Below are 23,007 nucleotides of genomic sequence, written 5' to 3' on the forward strand. Positions count from 1 at the left end.
AGTCTGCAATACCAAAACCCATCTTTCTCTTAAGTTTATTTTGCAATAAATCATCTCCTTTCTTGATTTCATTTCTAATTCGATAATATAATTTTTTCATTCTAAACATCAAACATAACTGGAATATAATGAATAACATAATAATAATAAAAAGAATAACTATAGGATGTGATAAAATATTTCCTGCTGCTGAGGTTATTGAAGTTTTTCCCCAAATTGATACACTATTACTGAATTTTTTCCACCAATTACTTCCTGAAAATTCTGACCATTGATGAGATATCTCTTGCAAATTACCTTGTTCATGTTTAAACAATATTTCTGCATTCTGCAGTTCCTTAGCCAAAGCTATCAATAAACCTTTATCCTTATGAATTACATTTGCCCATTCTTCCCAAGGAAATTCATCTATCTGAGATATATTATATTGTGTGGGAAGAGCACTTATATTTTTCATAAGCATATTTGTTAAATTTGTTCTAAACCCATTAATACTTATTGCTACAATGTCTCCTTCTATACAATACAAGCCTTGATTTAGGTTTTCTGTATTTGTACAAGAAGAGAAAAAAGTTTTAACCCTTTCTGTATCTGACATGATCTGGAAGCAAACCTTCTTTTTATCTACACGAGTAATTAATTCAGAAATTGTTTCAACTTTTTCTATTCTTGCTGAACATAATGTATGATTATGATAACAAGAATGAAAAATATTTTTATCTTGATTAGGTAAATAAATAACTTTAGACTGAAATTGTAAACATGATGACAAATCTAATTGTTCTAATTCAGAATTAAATGCAAAATCTGTATACTGTAATTTATAATACAATAATTGTGTATTGCTGACGGGTAATCCCAAGACAGTGATTGGAACCAAAATTTGTTCTTGTCCTGCTATTGGAATCATAGAAGAACTATAACAAACATCCTGTTTACATCCTATCCATTTATTTACCCATAAATCTGTATGATTTATAGCATATACATATTCTCTGGGTAAATTCTGTAAAATGCCAAGAGGGGTTATTCCACTCTGAAATGCTTGTGCAATTATTTTAAAATTAGTGGAATATTCAGTCTGGATCTCTAAACATGCTCTGGCAATATGAGAATGTTGTTCACTTAACATTAAATCAAGAGTAATATTTTGAAGATGTAAAATAGATGGACCCATTATATTAGCTGTTTTAATAACCATATTTTCTAAAATTTCATTTAAATTCCTCTGTATTTTAATCCCGTTACTACCCACTAAACCAGCTGTCTCAAGATCAGACTTTAAAGTATTAATGTCCATACTATTAGTTATACTCCCAATTGTGCCAATCCCTCCTAAAATACCTTCAACAATACCATGCTTATTTCTGTTATGATTTCTATTATTAATTCCAAACCATTTTTCAATACCCAATTCCATATTAACCAAATGTCCTTGACATTGTGGAAACCTTGTAGAAATTTTCCATTCTGAAACATTAAAGTTCCACAATATAATGACAAACTTTCCCTCTCTCAAAAGAGTTCTGGATTGGAAATGGTTAATCTGAAATGGATTTGCTGAGACACTTTTCTTACCAACACATGGAGTTTTCCTAGGAGACCTTACAACAACACTTCCCTTCGCACATTTCATTGGATAATTTACTATTGATATGCAACATTCATATATACCAGTATCATTCAAAGATACTCTCATTTGTTGATAAACAAATGTATTATTGATCCAATTCACACTACCATAAATTCCTTTATGAATTATCATAGTAGAACTGTGAAGAAAACTTCCCAAAAATTCATCGTTCCTTTTCCAAGTTACCAATGAATCTTGAGGTACATATATTTTTGTTTTACATATCAAATGCAAACTATCATTATCTTCAAAAATGTTCAAAGATTGTGGGAAAATATAAATTTCTGGAATAATCATGTTGACCACAGAAATACTAACTTTAACCCTTATTTGTGTTAATTGTCTTGTTACTTTAAAATCCCATGTTCTTACAACATCCCCTTTTTCATCTCCAATTATATTTAAATGTTCTGGATCTAATATTTTTAGGAAACTTTGAAAAAGGTAATAAAAATGATCTAGGGGGTAAAATACTTTCCCAGATCTTGACATAGTATTAGTAACATCTCCAGACCAAATTGTTGAGCCATTACCCTTTAAGTATATAGCCCAGAAACTCCTCAACAAAATATTGCATTCAAAACTTCCAGTTTTGTTGTTTAGTCTATAAGATCCCTGCATTTTAACAAAATTTGTTTTAGATTCTATTTTAACGTTGATTTCGATATTATTGCTATGAATGAAATACAATTGCAGACAGCAATCATATCCCTGACCTACACAAACATATCCATACAAATCTTCAGCTGTATCAATATCAACGTATCTAAAATCATGATTCTTGTCAAATGCATTAATATCAATAACTCTCTCATTTTTGTCCTTTCTATTGATATTAATGTTTTTATCATTTTGTTCCTCTGAATTGACATCAATGTCTACATCTCTTTTGTCTCTGAATAATGTAATGTCTTTGTAGTGTAATTCTTCAATCCTGTTAACCTCTGCATAGCTGGAACAGTTGGTGATATATTTTACCACAGATAAAATTGTCACGAGAGAAAAGATGAATCCTGTGATGATGATAAATCTTCTCTCTTTAACACTTTCTTTTGTTGAACTGCCATCTTTCTTCTTTTTTGGAATGCATGATTCCTCCAGGTTAATGAAATATAATTAATTCCTAGGAAAAATAAAAGCAGCATCATTTATCTCAGAATATTACATTTGTTATACCCACATTTTTATTTATACATGCTTTTTCACTAAATTGAGAAATCCTTGAACTAATACCATTGTCCCTTGAACATCCAAGAAGTCAAATGGACCTTCCCAATTACTTTGCCATGGTCCACTTCTCCTGAAACTTTAGTTCTGCCTGTGACATGTATCTCACCATCTCTGGGTGTGACCTTACACATGGCAACTCTTTGATCACCATATTTCTTTCTGTATAAACTTATGCTAACAACATCTAATTTTTGATTTAAATAAATCTTTACGTTCTTAATCATCAATCTTGATAAACCGTTTATCTTGAATAAAAGATAATTTTGGTTTTAATAATAAAATAACAAAATGTTACAAGAATCAGATATGTGTGTGTGGATATAACAGCAATTCTCATACTGTGTATGTGTCTTGTGTATACTGGAGTGAATGTCTGTTGCAACATCTGCTGGAATGCATGTCTGCCAAAAAACTCTGTTACAGGCATTCTACTCCTAAAAAACAAACCCCCTCCTTTTCTTATTCAGAAAGGTTCTTTTTTGTCTTGTAGTCCCACAGATGCAGACTCTCAATGAGTAATCCCCCCTTCTTTTTAAAAAAGTGGGTGTCACATCACTCTCAAATTCCTAAGGATGGGGCTATGAGCTCTGTGAGTAACCATTTAACTTATACAATACAAATTTCTTTAAACTTCTAAAACAAATACTACATATCAGTATATATACAAATTGTCTCTTAATAATCTTCTAAACAAGGAATATTGTAAAATAAGGAAATTATGATCTTTTAACTCAAACTTAAAAATGTGTGGAAGGACCATTTTTCATACAAGTAACTGCATGTAACACCATTCTGTTCAAATTGTCCTGTATCATCTATAACCAAAACACTGTTATGCAAAAGGAGCACAAAATACCAAAAAGAAATATCATTTTCTGAATGATATTCAATACCTTTAAATAACATCCTAATATCCCTTCTCAAATCACAAGCATTGCAGTAAAATACACTTCAGAGGGACACTAACAATCCTTGCTGTATATTGCAAACCAAACGTTCATTGTGAAAAAGTAAATTCTTCCTGTCATTAATTCAAATGAAGAATACTTTGTAAATGAAAAAACTATACCTGCAAACTGTGAATGATATGATACATAAAATCTCTGTCCTATTCCCAAGATTTTACACATTACCTGCATGATTTTACCTATAAAATGGAATCCTCTGCCACTACTGAGGTTTGCTGGTATACCCCAAACTAGAAAAACACGATTAATCAATATCCTATCAATAATTAAAATATCTTTGTACACAGATTAGACAAGATTTAATTACTCTGTCTACTGTCTTTACCAATTTGTCCCAATAGAATTTATCTTTAAGAACTTCAAGCAATTTTTGCTTACCAAAGTGATCTAAACTGTCATAATTAAATTTAGTGAATTCCATCTGTAGGTGTTGTGGTACATTAAAATATAGAAAATCCATCTAAGTCATGATATTAGATCCAGTTATCATTAACCAAAATAGATCTTATACCAACCGATGAGGAAGAAAAGATTGATTTGTTACCTTTTAATTCTCTGAAAACGAAGGAAAATCTTATATTTGTTTTTTCATAAACAAATAATTAAACATAATTTTGACCATATTCAGGTTAAAATCACTAATTCTCCATACAAATCTGCCTCCTTTGCTAATTGAGTACAAAGCTATTAATTACCCCCTTTTCAGGTGAACTAAACCTCTCAATGTTCCATCTGAACAAAACATGAAAAATTAAAATCATAATAATCATAACTGGGAAAGATTAATAAAAAATTAATAATCCCAAGGATTATCCTTGAAAATACTAAAAATATATCAAATAAAAACCAAATCTCTGAACCTCAAATCATAACCTTATTATCCATAGCAAAGAATCAATAACCGGAAAATCCTTACTATTCATGCAGTTCATTTAAGGACTGCTAACATTGTTTTTCACAGTGTTATATGATACATAATGATACCTTTCCTGTCTTAATTGACTATTTGCAGTTTGCAATCTTTGCATTTGGGTCTTAAAAGGGAAATTAGTTTGATTATTATGGCCTCTATACCTCAAAATACTACACCAGCGCACAGAATACACTTCATAGCGCCTTGGCATCGTTTTCGGATAATACAACCTCTTTTGTATATCATTATTATTAGCCATCACACAAAACCTAGCTATGTGACCCTCTCTTTTGCAAACTAAACATTTAAGAGTTGTTTTTTTTGCATATACCTTTCTTTGAGTATATGGTGATGAAAATTTACATTTCTGTTGAATATTACTAATATTCAAATCAACAGACTTCACGCTTTCATTGTCTGAGGAAATATTAACCTCCTCAAATGACTCCACTGAGTCAACTCCAGAATCAGCATCATTATCCCTCGCCTCTGACTTTGTCACGTGTTCATAAGCTAAACACTGAGCATGTGCAGAAGACTGAGCTTGCAATAATTGCGTTTTAAGCAAACTTATAACATTCTCTTGTTCAATTTCTTTCTGAGTTAAAAAAGGATACAACTTTCTTTTTCTTTAAACGATTCCAATAATGCATTCATTTTATGTTCTAATGCATCTTTTTCAATCATTAATTGTTCAATATGTAAATTCTCCTGTGTTTGTGCAATTTCTGTTACACTTTGCCTTTGTTTTCCTGGCATATCAAAAACCATTGCATTGAAGACTGTAACTAATTTCATCACATTGCTTAATTTTTTCTTCGATTTAGCTAATGAAAATCTATTCTTCTCAATTTCTTTATTTGCCTGTAGGCATTGATTATACATTGATTGCCATAACTTAGGGTCTGAAATATAACTGGCTAAACCTTCAAATTCTAAATTACTTTCGTCAGCTATAACATTTATAAATTCCATATTTTGGTACTCACCGAATATAAAACTTTTCCGTTTTCCACTGGACTCTAATTAAACCGTCTGTCAAGACTTCTGATCCAAAATACTCTGGTCTTTACGCAATCAAACATCAAAAACATCAATCTGGCATTTCTTCTAGGTTCTTTCAATAATTGCAAAGTTTTCCCCTGTTCATCACATTTCCCCTCTGAACAACGGAAGAAGAACGTGGCACAAAAACTTCTGACGATTGAAACTGGCTGGCGTCCGCCAATGAAATAAATGGCTTAATATTGTATAAAAAGCCTTCAATAATGATGATTTCTCGTGAGACGAATTTTGGAATTATATCTGCTTGAGTCAGCTTAAATCAAAACCGTGTGTTTTATTGTACACACATAAACTTGGAAAATACTTACAAAAATAGTACATTCATATTCAGAATTAATGTTGTTTCATATATGCAAAAAATGTTCAAATATAGTTCATTTGTTTCAAAGATCTGAAAAAGTTCTTAAAGTCATTAGACCATGTGCTTCCCTTTGAAACAGCTCTTCAAGATGGCCGATTAACTTCTTGTGTCCTGGAAGGAATTCTGTATGCATAGGAGAGCTGTGTCTTGGAGAGGAAGATGTAAGCAAAGAGGCAGAAGCCTGAAACCCTTGTGATTATATGAACTCAGTCTTTCAAATTTGCGCCCAAACACAAATCCCTCCCATACATTCCCTTTTCTCCTCCTTCCTAAGAGTGGGGGTTAGAGTAGATATACAAGCCTCTTTAACATCTGTTTCACTTTAACCAACCCTCTAAACATGAAACAGGATATATGTGAGAGAGCCTATAAGACCACTTAAAACATAAACGCATAAATCAAACAGAGTATCGGTTACATAGGAAGATTTTCAACCCATACATATATTATTTACAAAATCCATCAAATTCTGACAGGGTCTTGACCTGCAGTCTTAGTCAATGAATCGCCATCTGGATATCACTAGCTCAAAGTCCTATCATTCACACAAATATGGAAAATGCATATTCTTTTTAATAAAGCCAATTAAAATTTAGATATTAAGAATATAACAATATGGTATGGTGCTGCGCTAATCCTAGAGTGAAATAACAGTTAGACTGGGGATAGCAGTAGGTAGAAAGTGCAGGTGTCACTCATAACGAAAGTATAGCAGCTGATTGTGTTACAATCAAAAAATTATTTTTGAATCATCAGAAATGGTGACCAAAAATAAAAGTGCAAAATGCAACACAATAAATAATGTTACTGAGGTAACAGTGTTAGCAGCAAAGCTGATACTGGCTCCTTTTGATAACACTCCTGGACCCGAGACTCGTTCTCCTAGCATCTATGTCCCTCATAGCGTGCAGGGGCCTTCTCATGTGTTCAGACTAAGGAGCCAGTATCAGCTTTGCTGCTAACACTGTTACCTCAGTAACATGAGGTAAGGGGCCATTACCTACTAGTGTAGGATCTCTGTCACGAAGAAGATTCTTTCCTGGTTTACACATATCACGGTGTCCATCTACCTCATATAACGCTGTGTGGAGGAACTGTTTTCTATGTGTACACTCACTGGATGTGATACTAGCACAATATGGACTGAACTCCTTGTCACTTGTTTTATTGCACTAGGCGCTGTATGTACTGACCTGGTGTCCGTGAATTGGGAAATATATACAGTATAGAGATCTATCTCTGTGCTGTGTTTGTACACTGGACATTTTGCTGTAGCACACTCCTGTGCATGCATGACACGTACATTACTGTACAATTTTGCACTGCAACTTTTTACTTACTATGCACCACTATTAGTAATGTATCATTATTGGATTATATTAGCGTATAAGTCTACAATTATTATAGTATACCTGTATATGTGAATTACACGCATATTACTGCCATCTCTTGCACTGAATTGGTCTGCACTTTTGAATCTAATATACACTATTACTTTAGCATGTAATTGTATTAATATTGTAGTACGTTTTTATATGTGTATTAGACGCATATTATCGCTATTTCTTGCACCTTACTGGTCTGCACTCTGCCACTTTTTGAATCCTATATGCACTATTATTTTTAATATATTATCTATATTCATAATAGTTATTTATTGTGTTGCACTCTGCACTTTTATTTTTGGTCACCATTTCTGATAATTCAAAGATTATTTTTTGATTGTAACACAATCAGCTGCTATACTCTCATTACGAGTGACAACTGCACTTTTTACCTACTGCTATCCCCAGTCTAACTGTTATTTCACTCTAGGATTAGCGCAGCACCATACCATATACTGATTCAATTGTTGGTGTGGGGTCTATTGGGACCCTTTTCAGTGCAAGTGGCTTTTCCATCCTTTTTTTATATACCTACACACGATAGCGCAGGAATAACCATTTCTTAGTTTAAAACATTATATAACCACCCCACAGCGACAGTAAAAACGAATGGGACCTTGTCCCCACCCTTCAAAATGTTTAACATAACAAGGAAGGGGTGCCCTCTTTCACCCCTGCTATGGTTTAATGTAGAAAAATGTAAAATAATGCATTTGTTTGGCAAAAATATGAATGCAATCTATACACTGGGGGAAGAACCTCTGGGGGTCCTAGTAGATGATAGGCTCATCAATGGCATGCAATGCCAAGCTGCTGCTAACAAAGCAAATAGAATATTGGCATGCATTAAAAAGGGGATCAACCACAGAGATAAAATGATAATTCTCCTGCTTTACAAGACTCTGGTCCAGTCGCACCTAGAATATGCTGTCCAGTTCTGGGCACAAGTCCTCAGGAAGGATGTACTGGAAATGGAGCGAGTACAAAAAAGGGCAACAAAGCTAATAAAGGGTCTGGAGGATATTAGTTATAAGGAAAGGTTGCAAGCACTGAACCTATCCTCTCTGGAGAAGAGATGCTTGAGAGGCGATATGATTTCAATTGATAAATACAGTACTGGTGACCGCACAATAGGGATACAACTTTTTTGCGGAAGGGAGTTTAACAAGACATGTGGCCACTCATTAAATTTAGAAGAAAAGAGGTTTAACCTTAAACTACGTAGAGGGTTCTTTACTGTAAGAGCAGCAAGGATGTGGAATTTCCTTTTACAGGCGGTTGTCTCGGCGGGGAGCATCGATAGTTTCAAAAACTATTAGATAAGCACCTGAAGGACCACAACATACAGGGATATACAATGTAATACTGACATATAATCACACACATAGGTTGGACTTGATGGACTTGTGTCTTTTTTCAACCTCACATACTATGTAACTACTTATTCTGTCATTGCATCCCTTACTGCCAACCATCAGAAATAGTATAGATATAGGAAGTGTTAAGACTGGAGATGAGGAGCATAAAGTAGCGGCATACGCAGATGATATTCCGTTCTACATCTCCAGTGCTAGAATAAAATTACCAAACCTAATGAAACTGTTGAAACACTATGGAGAGATATCAAATTTAAAAATTAACCTCTCAAAGTCAGAGATCCTGAACATAAATCTGGGTAAGAAGGAAGAGCAAGCTTTACAACGGGAATTCCCATTTACATGGAGGAAAACAGAACAAAAATATTTAGGAATAAAATTAATGTCATCCTTGAAAAAAGCAAATTATATCCAGCTATTAAACTAAATAAAAACAGAAATTAAAAAGATAACAGCAACATCACTCTCTTGGGTAGGACGGATAAATATTGGAAAGCTAATGATACTACTGAAAATCCTGTACAAATATACATGTATATGTACCCACAACATATTTTAAGATATTAAAGGCAATGATATTAAGGTATATACGGAAGAAAAAGAAACCGTGAATACAGTTCTCGTTATTGTGTAAGGATAAAAGGCAAGGGGGAGTTTAGCTGTACCAGATTTTACAAAATATTACAATGCTGTATTGTTAGCACGAATGATACAGTGGACAAGAAAAACAAGTGAAAAAAAGATGAAGATTGAGAACATGATTAGTAATGTGGTAAAATTATATGGATTTTACAACAATATAGAATCTTAGATAAGAATACTCATGTTTTGACATGGAACGTATTACGGGTACTTTCACATTGCCTAGCGCCCAGGGTTAGCGGTATACCCCGCTCCCGCAACGCCCTAAAGACTTTGTTTCTCGTCCTGCAAGCGCACTGCCCCGGTGTGAAAGCACTCGGGCTTTAACAATGGGGAGGCATGAGAGGCGCTTTTCAGGTGCTATTTTTAGCGCTTAAAAGCCTGAAAAACGCCTCACTGTGAAAGTAGACTAAAGGTTTGGGATTTAATTCACAGGCAAGCAAAATGGGAGTATAACTCGCCGTTAATTTCTCTTATGGAGACAAATCATTTTTTTTTACCTGGAAAATGGGCATTATTTGGGGAATGGATAAAAGATAAGAATGAACAGTTAACCACTTCAGTCCCGGAAGATTTTGCCCTCTTAATGACCAGGTAATTTTCTGCGATACAGCACTGCTTTACTTTAACTGACAATTGCGCGGTTGTGCGACACTATACAAAATAAAATTGATGTCCTTTTTTTCCCACAAATAGAGCTTTCTTTCGGTGGTATTTGATCACTTCTGCGTTTTTTATTTTTTGCGCTATAAACAAAAAAATACCAACAATTTTGAAAAAAAACAAAAACAAAAAAAAAACAATATTTTTTACTTTCTGCTATAAAACACTTCCAAAAAATAATTAAAAAAATCAAATTTCTTCATCAATTTAGGCCGATATGTACTCTGCTACATATTTTTGGTAAAAAAATCCCAATAAGCGTATATGGATTGGTCTGTGCAAAAGTTATACTGTCTGCAACATAGGGGATATTATTATGGAATTTTTATTTATTTTTTACTTGTAATGGCAGTGATTTTAAGCGGGACTGTGGCATTGCGGCGGATAGATTGCACACCTAGCTGACACTTTTTTGGGAACCAGTGACATTACTACAGTGATCAGAGCTAAAAATATGCACTGACATTGTACTAATGACAAAAAGAGCAACAACTTTGTGTCAAGAACATGGGATCCGCTAGCGTGCGGAACAGATGTCTTTGTGTTCCCGTGGAATCAGTTCTCACTGATTTATGCATTCCCTCCTATTCTGCTGCTTCCACGACTTCTTCGCAGGATCAAGCAGGAAGGGAAGTCGGTGATTTTTGTGGCCCCAGCGTGGCCCAGAAGATCCTGGTATGCAGAGATCATAAGGATAGGGGTAGGGGACCCATGGCCTTTAACACCACATCCAGACCTTCTCTCACAGGGTCTGGTGTTCCATCCTACCTTACAAACGCTAAATTTAATGGTTTGGCTATTGAGACCCACATTCTGAAGAAGCGTGGGCTATGAGGTTTAGTGGTATCTACCTTGATTAATGCAAGGAAGCTGGCCCCCAGAATCATATATTCTGGAAGGCATATGTCTCCTGGTGTGAATCCAGGGATTGGCACCCCAGGAAGTATGTCATAGGTAGAATCCTTGACTTTCTGTAGATGGGATTAGAAATATAGCTGGCCTTGAGTACTATCAAAGGCCAGGTCTCGGCCTTATCGGTATTATTTCAACAACCACTTACTTCGCATTCTTTGGTCCGTAGCTTTATTCAGGGGGTAACGCGGCTTAATCCTCCAGTTAGGTCACCCCTGAACCCTTGGGACTTGAATTTAGTTCTATCGGCATTAGAAAACAGCCTTTTGAGCCGATACGGCATATTCCTTTGTCCTTTTGACAAGGAAACACATTTTTCTGGTAGCCATATCTTCTGCAAGAAGGGTATCAGAGCTGGCTGCTCTTTCTTGTAAAGAGCCATATTTAATTATTCACAAGGATAAGGTGGTATTGCGTCCTCATCCTAACTTTCTATCGAAGGTAGTGTCAGGTTTTCATTTAAACCAGGATATTGTTTTACCTTCATTTTTTCCAGAACCCTGAAGAAAAGTCACAACATTCTCTGGATGTGGTGAGAGCAGTCAAAGTCTACTTGAAGCGGACTGCTCAGATTCGAAAAATGGAAGTTTTGTTTGTAATGCCTGAAGGTCCTAAAAAAGGACAGGCAGCATCGAAATCTACCATTTCTAAATGGATTTGGCAAGTAATTGTTTAAGCTTATGGTTTGAAGAGGAAGATTTCATCCTCTCAAATCAAAACGCACTCCACTAGGGCTGTTAGTGCTTCGTGGGCAGTGCATCACCAAGCTTCCATGGCTCAAATCTGCAAGTCGCAACTTGGTCTTCAGTCAATACATTTACCAGATTCTATCAGGTGGATGTAAGAAGGCGTGAGGATATTTCCTTTGGGCGTAGTGTGCTGCAGGCAGCAGTATAAGTCCTCTGGTCTCATGGTACCCTACTTTTGTTGTGTCTCCATCCCCTCAGTTGGCATTGCTCTGGGACATCCCACATAGTAACTACTATGGCTCTGTGTCCCATGATGTACGATAAAGAAAATAGGATTTTTGTAACAGCTTACCTGTAAAATCCTTTTCATGGAGTACATCATGGGACACAGAGGTCCCTCCCCTCTTCTAATACACGTATATTGCTTTGCTACAAAACTGAGGTACTCCCAATAGTGGGAGGGGTTATATAGGGAGTGGACTTCCTGTCTTAGGGTGTGCCAGTGTCCACCTGAAGGCGGCCTATAACCCACATAGTAACTACTATGGCACTGTGTCCCGTGATGTACTCCAAGAAAAGGATTTTACAGACAAGCTGTTATAAAAATCCTATTATAAATGTCTGGCAAGATAGTACATAACACCAGATAAAGCACATAAATACCAGTCAGGAAAAACACCACTTTGTTGGTGAGGATGTAAATTGGTGGGAACCATGAGAAAAACAAAAATGGAAGGCGCGCACACCTAGTGCATTACCAGAGATCATTTAAAAATAAGAAATTTTTGTATAAAAGTGGGTACTCACAAAATGCAACTGATAAAAGGCCATAAACACAGTGCATGGACATGCATAGAACACGGGGTACAGCGAACGTATTTCAGGGGCGCACCCCCTTCCTCAGAGCTAGGCCGAGCTCTGAGGAAGAGGGTGCGCCCCTGAAACGCTTTAGCTGTACCCCGTGTTCTATGTATGTCCATGCACTGTGTTTATGGCCTTTTGTCAGTTGCATTTTGTTACTAGGTGTGTGCGCCTTCCATTTCTGTTTTTCTTTTAGTTCCTTTCGGATTACCCCATCTGAGGAAGGGAAGGTAGCCTCCACCTAGTTTTGGGATACCATACATACCTTTCACACCCCCATTTTATCTGACATCTGTTACTCCACACCTTGGAAGACCCATTAGCGCTGGAAGTGACTGTAGTGAGAACCATGGCCCATTTATGATGGGAATGCCCAAAAAAAGAGGAATGCTGGAGGGAGGTGTTACAACAAATACAGGATATTATAAATATAGATATACGGGGTATATATAGATAGGTGATGGGGTGGGCCCCGGTGGCAGCCTACTAGGGATGAACCGAACACCCTCTGGTTCGGTTCGCAGCAGAACCTGCGAACGGCCCGAAAGTTCACGCAAACTTTAGAACCCCATTAAAGTCTATGGGATTTGAACGTTCGAAATCAAAAGTGCTAATTTGCATGGTATTGTCCTAAAAAAGGGTTTGGGGACCCGGGTCCTGCCCCAGGGGACATGTATCAATGCAAAAAAAAGTTTTAAAAACGGCCGTTTTTTCAGGAGCAGTGATTTTAACGATAAAGTAAATTATTTTAAGATAAATAAAGTGAAAAAAAGTGAAATATTCCTTTAAATATCGTAGTATGCCTGTAAAGTGGCGCTTGTTTCCCGTGCTAAGAACAGTCCCTGCACAAAATGACATTTTTAAAGGAATAAAAGTCATTTAAAACTGCTTGCGGCTTTAATGTAATGTCGGGTCCTGGCAATATGGATGAAAATCAGTTCGACAAACGGCATGGGTACCCCCCCTCCAGTCCATTACCAGGCTCTTTGGGTCTTGTATGGATATTAAGGGGAACCCCGCACCCAAATTAAAAAAAGGAAAGGCGTGGGGCCCCAGGCCCTATATACTCTGAACAGCAGTATACAGGCGATGCAAACAAGACAGGGACTGTAGGTTTGTTGTTAAGTAGAATCTGTTTGTAATTTTGAACTGGTACATTTTTTAAGTGTAGCTCCAGCCAAAAAATCTATTTTTAAGCTTTTTGGAAAACATAGGGAAGGGTTATCACCCCTGTAACATTTGTTTTGCTGTCTGTGCACCTCTTTAGAAGATTTCACCTCACTTTCTGTCCCAATAAAAAATGTTTTTTGAAAATTTGGGGTTTTTAGTGAAGTGACCAAGGATTGGTGATAAAGCATCAGTGGAAAGGAGAAAAGTTTTTCCCATATTAACTCTTGCAGGAGAGAATTTCCCTTCCTAGGGGTAGATTTCATCATATTTCCTGTTGTCTCCTTCCGTTTGCAAGTAGGAGTCGTTTGTAAGTTGGATGTTTGAAAGTAGGGGCCTGCCCTATATACTCTGCAGAAATTGGGGCCTTAGATGTCGGTGTTGCCACAACACTAAGCCCTCACAGTTACTCTTGGTGGGTGCAGGAACGGGCCCTGCTGTGAAATATTAGATCAAGAATTGTAATTACATGGCATTGTTGAACGGGGCAGAAAAATTGGGCCTTTGGTGGTGGTGGTGGTGCTGGTGCCACAACACTGTAAGTCCTCACAGTTACTCTTAGTGGGCGCTGGAACAGGTCCTGCTGTGAAATATTGTATCAAAAATTGTACTTACACGCCCCTGTTAAACAGGGGCTGAAAAATTGGGCCTTAGGCACTGGTGCTGGTGCCACAACACTGCAACCCCTCACAGATACTCTAGCTGAGCACAGCAATGAACCCTCCTGAAAAATATTGCATCAAAAATTGTAATTACACGCCCCTGTTAAACAGGGGCTGAAAAATTGGGCCTTAGCCACTGGTGGCGGCGCCCAGAACCAAAAATATTCTTACAAGCTATCAGCATGATCATTGAGGAGGAAGAGGATAATCACTCAGCATAACAGGATAGTCACTCAGCATCAGCATAGGCAGTTTTGAAGGGATCTGACATTTCAAAAAAAATTATTACATCAGCATCAGGTGTCTGGTAGCTGGTGGTGATCCAAGACTGATTCATTTTTATGAAGGTCAGTCGATCGACCGAGTCGGTGGACAGGAGCACCCTGTGATCGGTTACAAAGCCTCCAGCAGCACTGAATGTGCGTTCCGAAAGAACGCTGGATGCAGGACAGGCCAGTAGCTCAATTGCATACTGTGCAAGCTCTGGCCAGTGATCCATCCTCAAGACCCAGTAACCCAGAGGATTTTTGGTGGGAAAGGTGTCCAAATCAGATCTTGCCCCTAGGTATTCCTGCACCATGTAAAACAGACGCTGGCGATGGTTGCGGACTAAAAAATTGTCTGAACACATCGGTCAGATGGCCACCTTATCCACCGCTCCTTCTTTGACTGACCGAAGCCTCAGCAACACGTTGTCCAGGAACAGGAGTTTGTACCCTCCCAGTCTCTGGGAACACGTTGCACAGACCTTTCTGCAAGGCCTCCTGAAGATGTTTCATCTTCTGCTCCCTCTGCGACGGCAAGATAAGGTCCGCAACCTTACCCTTGTAACGTTGTAATATTCGAGTTATTACTGTATTAATAACTATATTTCAATAATTCATATTGATGAGAAAAGTTCCAAGAAAAATCTGTTAAGTTCTCGTGTAAAACCTCCAAAATTGATTTAATGATCAATTAGCAAAATGTTACAAAAACAAAGTCAAAATGTAGAATACAAAAATAGATTATTCTTAAAATAAAGTTTAAATCAGATATGTCTGTGTGTATATCTTGAGATCTGTGTGTGTGTGTCTTGATGGAGAGCTGCAGTGTAAGTGTCCCTCTCCCCACAGCCTGTCTGTACTCCTACAATTAACTCCCACCTTTTTCCATAGAGGCTGGCTTAAAAAAGGTTCGTTATAGTCCCATAGAAAAGACCGCGAAATTTAAATTACTCCTTCCAACATTCCTAAGGGTGGGGCTATGAACTATGTGAAAAAAGCTATCTTTTAAGAATCATTTAACTTACAATATATACATTTCCTTTAAACATATAAAATCCTACATATCAGTATACATATATGTAAAATGCAGTGTTCTTATTAATATCCTAATCAAGAAATATAACAATGTAAAGGAACAGCTTATTCCTAACATACTGGAACTTTATGTATTTGTAAAAGGTTGTAACTTTACCTCTTACGATGGGGGAGGTGAAATGGTCTACACTAAATTGTATCCATATGTGAGATGAATCTCTCCCAAGAAATGCATACTAAGCCTAAACCAGCATAAACTTTCATGAGTATAAAAACCTATATAACTTCACCTTTTCCATACATAGAAGATATATATATATATTTATATATATATAATTCAATTATCACAAGAACTCAACCATTCATAAATTCTGATATTCTAACATTTCCCTCTCAAAATGATTGATTTAAATTAATCTTAATCATTTTAAATCTATATAAATCTGAATCTAACTCTAAATTCATTTATACCTCAAACGCATCACATCCGTATTCATTCATGCCCAAAGATCTTAAGATAATTGACTCAAATATATATTTTCAAATGTGATTCTATATAAGGAAAAGTGATTTCATAACCCTTCATCTTCATATACCATAAAAAATATTTTCACCCTTATTATTTTCTTTTTCTTTTACCAAATAAATCAATCCCCTTAATTTCATGATTCATAAATGTAACATTGTTGTACAATACTTTGAAATATAGATATTACTTCAGAAATTTGTTTCATATTTTCCCTCCAAATTGTGTTTAACATAAATCTATAATCCATAAAACCTTTCTAATAACCTTGTCAAAATTAAAACATAAAATATGTTCTTAACTTCAATTTGTTCATATAAGTGAGATGATTTCAAAACTAAATACATATTACAATGTAAAGTTAATCCTATCTTGTTTATGTACCTTTAAGAAAAATGTACTCTGTCTTAATTAACACCAGATGTTCCCTCTAACTAGAATGACTCTATTGTAAGGATGTTTAACCCTTTCAACTCTGAAAATACACTATATATGAGTGTAAAAAATGATGTGTAAAAAATATCTCAACTTGATATAATAAACATGTCCTGTCACATAAAAATGATATATTAAAACTGCAATATATCTGATGGATAAATGATTTCATCAGTAGTCAAAAAAACTAAAAAGTCCATTGTTTTTAAAATGTCCTCTCTTATCAGAGGTTCTCGAGAATTTTTCTTCTTCTTCTTCTTCCTGCACTCTGTAAAGTTGGAAAAACTTTATTGAACATTAAAATGACAACAATAATTATAACGAATGAATCTCTTCTGTCAATTCTTCTCCCAGAACTGATATTCTTAAACTTCAAGATTTTGTTCCCATCTGGAAGGTCTAGAAATATTAAATTTCTTTCTTTTGGTGACTTACAAGTCAGATCCTAAAAAAGAATGCAGTATCATTATTGAGAATTTAAATACATGCAAAATATACCTTCATTTACTTATTCATTTTACATACCAAAATTCTAATATTTTATTATGACATACAAACCATATTTTAATAATAACATTTCTAATTACCTTACTTTGCTCTATTTTTCTTAAAATGACCTATACTCTAATTTATTATTCTGTGTATATAAACGACAGGACGCACTTTCTCTTTTTTCAGTCATAATATAAAATCTTGTTTTCATAAACTAAATAAAAGATTTTAAATTACCCCAGAAGACAAAAGCGAATTATATATTCATTCACTTCTCTTCTATAATATTTCAGAGTAATGCGTGCTGTACTGTACTTCTAACATTTTCAATTCAGCATTTTCTGTAGAATTTTTGCTGAATAGTATAACCATTCTTTGGGTAACACCTAGAAAGACCTGTTGAACAATTCTTAATATTATTGACAAATCCTGTCTCAAAGCATCTCTCAGCACTTGTTCTAACAATCCAATTTATAGGCTTTCTGAATAAATTTAGCTGAGAATGTTCTGTTATCACATCTACCTCTATGGGTTTAGATTTTAAAGTTTTAAAAAATGGGCAATATTTGTCATATAATTCTCCTGAATGAATTCTCTTAAAAAGAATTTTTAATGACAAATCAGGTGTCCGTAATATGATCATCCTAGATCTCACAATCTTTTCTGTTACTTTGACTGCAAAATAAACACTTAACAATTGTTTCATATTTGTGTCAAAAGTCTTTTCCATATTTGTCAAACCTCTGGAGAAAAAACCTATTATTTTCGGTTCACCATCTTTTACCTGAAATAAAATTACTGAGATGGAATTCTCAGATACCTTAGTAGACAATAAAACAGGCATAGACATTCCAATTTCGATTGTATGCAATGAAACAGCATTCTGCAAATCTTTTTTCAACATTTCAAAAACATCTGTATGGGTTTGAGACCATTCATCAAACACAACATCTTTTTGTTTCAGGAAATCAAATAATGGTTTAACTTTATCATCATATTCCTGTAAAAACTCTTTGCAAGAATTTACCTCACTCAAAAATTGATATAATGCCTTGTAAGATGTTGGAACTGGAATAGCAGAAATGTTTCTAACTTTTTCCTGTGATAACATTCTCTGTCCATGACTAATTTGCATATGAAGAAAGTTAACTTTATCTTTCATTAACTGAACTGACTCTGTGTTTAATTTCAATCCTGCTGTTTGTAACAGAGTAAATAACTCTGTCAACAGAGTGACATGTTCCTCTGTATTTTGGGTAGACAACAAAATTTTGTCCACATGTTGGAAAATACATTTTGGTCTAGAAAATTTTGATAAAACTTTCTCCAAGCACTCGTGCACTATTCCGTCACTGATTTCCATTTCTGGAATTATTCTAGTGAAGGCATAAGTTTCTTTCTTGAAACTGAAGGCAAGTTTATAATGACAACTGTTTGTTACTGGTACTGAAAAATGACTATTGGAAATTTCCAGTACTGAAAATACTTTGGCCTTGGCATCCATTTGTGACATTAAATTTAAATTAGGAACAATAGGTTTGTTATTTGTAATGCATTTATTCAGTGATCTTAAATCAACTGATAAAGAATACGAATCATCAGCATTCTTGATAGGCCAAATACAATTATTTACCACTGATTGTGCCTTCTTTAATATTCCTTGTTGTAAAAATGATTGTACAATGTCAGAAACTGGACCTATTGATTCTTGTGGCAACTTATTTTGAATTTGGGGTTCAGGGTCTCGTCCCTCAATTTCTATCTCAATATCTTTAAACAAACCTGTATCCATTTTGTTCTGACTCCAAAGACTTTTATGTGCTCTTACCGATTGTTCCAATTCGAGATTGGTTCCTGTGTGTGGCCAATTAAAATCTGAAGAAATGTCAGCGACTGCTGTACAAATACTTCCAACATTATTGTACATGGAAGAATCTATTAACCTAGATTTGGGCCTAGATGAATCTTTCCATATAGTAGAATTACTTAAATCAATAATCCAATCTAATTTACTAATCACATCCATGCCTAAAATATTCTCTGTATTCTGGCAACACCAGATGTCTATTTTAGTTTTTAAAACTCCCGGAATCTCGAAATTCACACCAGAAACTTTATCTGCAACTGTATTTCCTTTTCCATTGAAACCAATTAAATTACATTTTGGAGAATCAATATTCACATGTAATTTGTTTTTAGTTAAACTGAGTTTAGATCCTAAATCTATTAACCATTTAGTATCCTTGCCATTTAATAAACCATGTAACCATGGCCTTCCACTTTCATCTAATAAAAGTGAAGTCACATATTTTAATGTTGGAGATGACTCAGAACCTTTTTTCCTAAATCCTGATGGTGATGAAAGTAATCCATCCCTCTCATTTTCATCATTGTTTTTCAAATTGATTGAACTGTCATTAACAGTCAATGTACTGATCTGTTTGACTTCTGAAGCATAAGGCAAATCAGTCAAACTATTGTTTGAAGAAGAAAGAATATATTGCTCAGAAATATGTTCTGTATTTTCTACTTTCAAAGTTTTCCTTTGTGTAGTATGTAGGGAAGTATTTCCTGTCTGCTCTGAAACTTTAGTTCTGCCTGTGACGTGTATCTCACCATCTCTGGGTGTGGCCTTACACGTGGCACTCTGAACGCCATTTTGTAATATATCTAAACGGTGTCTGCATTCAGCAGCTTTATTCAGTATTTTTGTTTTAAGCAAAACTTCATTTTCCTGGTCATCAACCTTGAAAAATCGCATATCTTGTACAAAAGGCTCCTGCATAGAATCTGCAGTAACATTCATAGAGTCTGCATTAACATTAATCTCTAAACTCTTGCTTGACTCTGCTTTAAACGTTACATTATTCTGTAACTCAGACAACTGAATATCCTTTATTTGAATTGCACTCTGCAAATCATTTATCCTTTCAGTCAAAATCTGACAATTAGTACATAAACTATTGTCCTTTATTTCCTCTTTTGTACCAACTACATTGCTTTCAAAAACTCCTGATATCATTGTATCATAAACTTTAATCAACTTAATCAAATTCCTAACCTGTTTGCTGAATTTCTTAAATGCAAATTTTGACTTTTGTATTTTCTTATTAGCCTGTAAGCATTCATTGAACATGTAACACCATAATTCATCATCTTTAACAAACTTTGACAAATTTTTAAATTCTAAATCACTCTCACTGGATAATTCATGAATTAAATCCATAACTTACCAATGTAAGACGGCTTCCTTCATGTAACACGCGTTCCCTCTCTTGGCGGGAAATTACGTCATCAAGAAACAGATTTTTCTTGTACGTGCACAAACGTCTCACCGATTCTGATCTTTCTTTTCCTTCCAAGTTCAATTCAATGATGCCGAAAATTAGCTTTTTCGATTTCTCCTGAAAGCTTGTCTGAATAATCACTGTTTTTGCTGATATTCCCTCTCGACAAGCGGAAGGAGAAATTATTGAAAAAAAATTCGATATCCGGACAAAAAGAATCTGGCAAATGGCTCGCCACTGTATTATTCGAGTTATTACTGTATTAATAACTATATTTCAATAATTCATATTGATGAGAAAAGTTCCAAGAAAAATCTGTTAAGTTCTCGTGTAAAACCTCCAAAATTGATTTAATGATCAATTAGCAAAATGTTACAAAAACAAAGTCAAAATGTAGAATACAAAAATAGATTATTCTTAAAATAAAGTTTAAATCAGATATGTCTGTGTGTATATCTTGAGATCTGTGTGTGTGTGTCTTGATGGAGAGCTGCAGTGTAAGTGTCCCTCTCCCCACAGCCTGTCTGTACTCCTACAATTAACTCCCACCTTTTTCCATAGAGGCTGGCTTAAAAAAGGTTCGTTATAGTCCCATAGAAAAGACCGCAAAATTTAAATTACTCCTTCCAACATTCCTAAGGGTGGGGCTATGAACTATGTGAAAAAAGCTATCTTTTAAGAATCATTTAACTTACAATATATACATTTCCTTTAAACATATAAAATCCTACATATCAGTATACATATATGTAAAATGCAGTGTTCTTATTAATATCCTAATCAAGAAATATAACAATGTAAAGGAACAGCTTATTCTTAACATACTGGAACTTTATGTCTTTGTAAAAGGTTGTAACTTTACCTCTTACGATGGGGGAGGTGAAATGGTCTACACTAAATTGTATCCATATGTGAGATGAATCTCTCCCAAGAAATGCATACTAAGCCTAAACCAGCATAAACTTTCATGAGTATAAAAACCTATATAACTTCACCTTTTCCATACATAGAAGATATATATATATATATTTATATATATATAATTCAATTATCACAAGAACTCAACCATTCATAAATTCTGATATTCTAACAAACGTGGATCAAGGAGGGTTGCCAGCCAGTATTGATCCCTCTCCTTGATGCGACGAATACGAGGATCCTTCCGCAGGCTTTGCAGGATCAGGGAGGCCATGCAGCGTAGGTTTGCTGAGGTATTCGGTCTGGAGTCCTCTGGGTCACTAAGGATGACATGATCCGCAGTCACCTCCTCCCATCCATGTACAAGTCCATGGGTTTCTTGGGACTGTAAATGATCCCTTGAAGACTGCTGCTGATGCTGAGTGCCAGGCTCCACCTCCATGCTGACACAATCCTCCTTCTCCTCTTCCTCCTCATCCTCTTCCTGTGTGATCGGCGGGCACGCAGGAACACTGTCTGGATAAAGGGGTCCTTGAGAGGTAAGGAAGTCCTCCTCTTCCTCCCTCTGTTCTGCCTCAAGTGCCCTGTCCATTATTCCACGCAGCATGTGCTCCAACAGGTGGACAAGAGGTACAGTGTCACTGATGCATGCACTGTCTCTGCTCACCATCCTCATGGCCTCCTCAAATGGTGACAGGACAGTCAGGGCCGGTACAAGGCAGGGGTGGAAAGGGCACGTGCCCTGGGCGGTACCATTTGCTATGGGGGGGGCGCAGCCTGCAGGTGAAGTTCTGCCACGCCAGTGTGTACAATAATACAATACTGTCTACAGTGCATTTACAGCGCCCAGCAGCACTGTACAAATTGCCTTTGTGCGCTCCTGCATGATCCTCCCTTCCCTCAGCACACAACTACACTGTTAGTTTACCCCCCCCTACGGAGGAGTCCCGTAGTCCCTGCCAGCGCCGTGACGTCACTCACGGCCGGAGGCAAGGTGGGAGGACGCAGAGGAGCGCAGGGAGGCGGGAGCTGTGAGCTGTGTCGGCACGCTGTCTGTTACCTCAAGCGGAGCCGAGCTGAGGAGCTGAGGAGCTCCTGCCTGGCTGGTTGGTTCAGGCTGGCTCTAGTAGCTGCTGCTGGATTCAATCTGGAAGGTAGAAGAGTGCAGTGCCAGTGTCATGTGTGCCAGTGTTCTGACTCAGATCTTCAGCAGTGGTGGTCATCATTGGTCATTAACCTCGCCTCAGCCTCCTTCCCTCCCCCAATCCATTTATTAATCTGTTTTTTAGTGTTTACTTACACAAGTTCAGACTCATAACTTCTGAGTCTGAACTTGTGTAAGTAAACACTAAAAAACAGATTAATAAATGGCTGGATTCGGGGAGGGGAGGAGGCTGAGGCGAGGTTAATGACCAGTGACCACCACTGCTGTTTAACCACTTAACAACCGGCCCATAGCCGAATGACGGCTACAGGGTGGTTGCTTAACTCTGGGAGGACGTACTATGACGTCCTCCCAGA

Source organism: Aquarana catesbeiana, linkage group LG09 (assembly GCF_042186555.1).
Source record: "Aquarana catesbeiana isolate 2022-GZ linkage group LG09, ASM4218655v1, whole genome shotgun sequence".
NCBI lineage: Eukaryota > Metazoa > Chordata > Amphibia > Anura > Ranidae > Aquarana > Aquarana catesbeiana.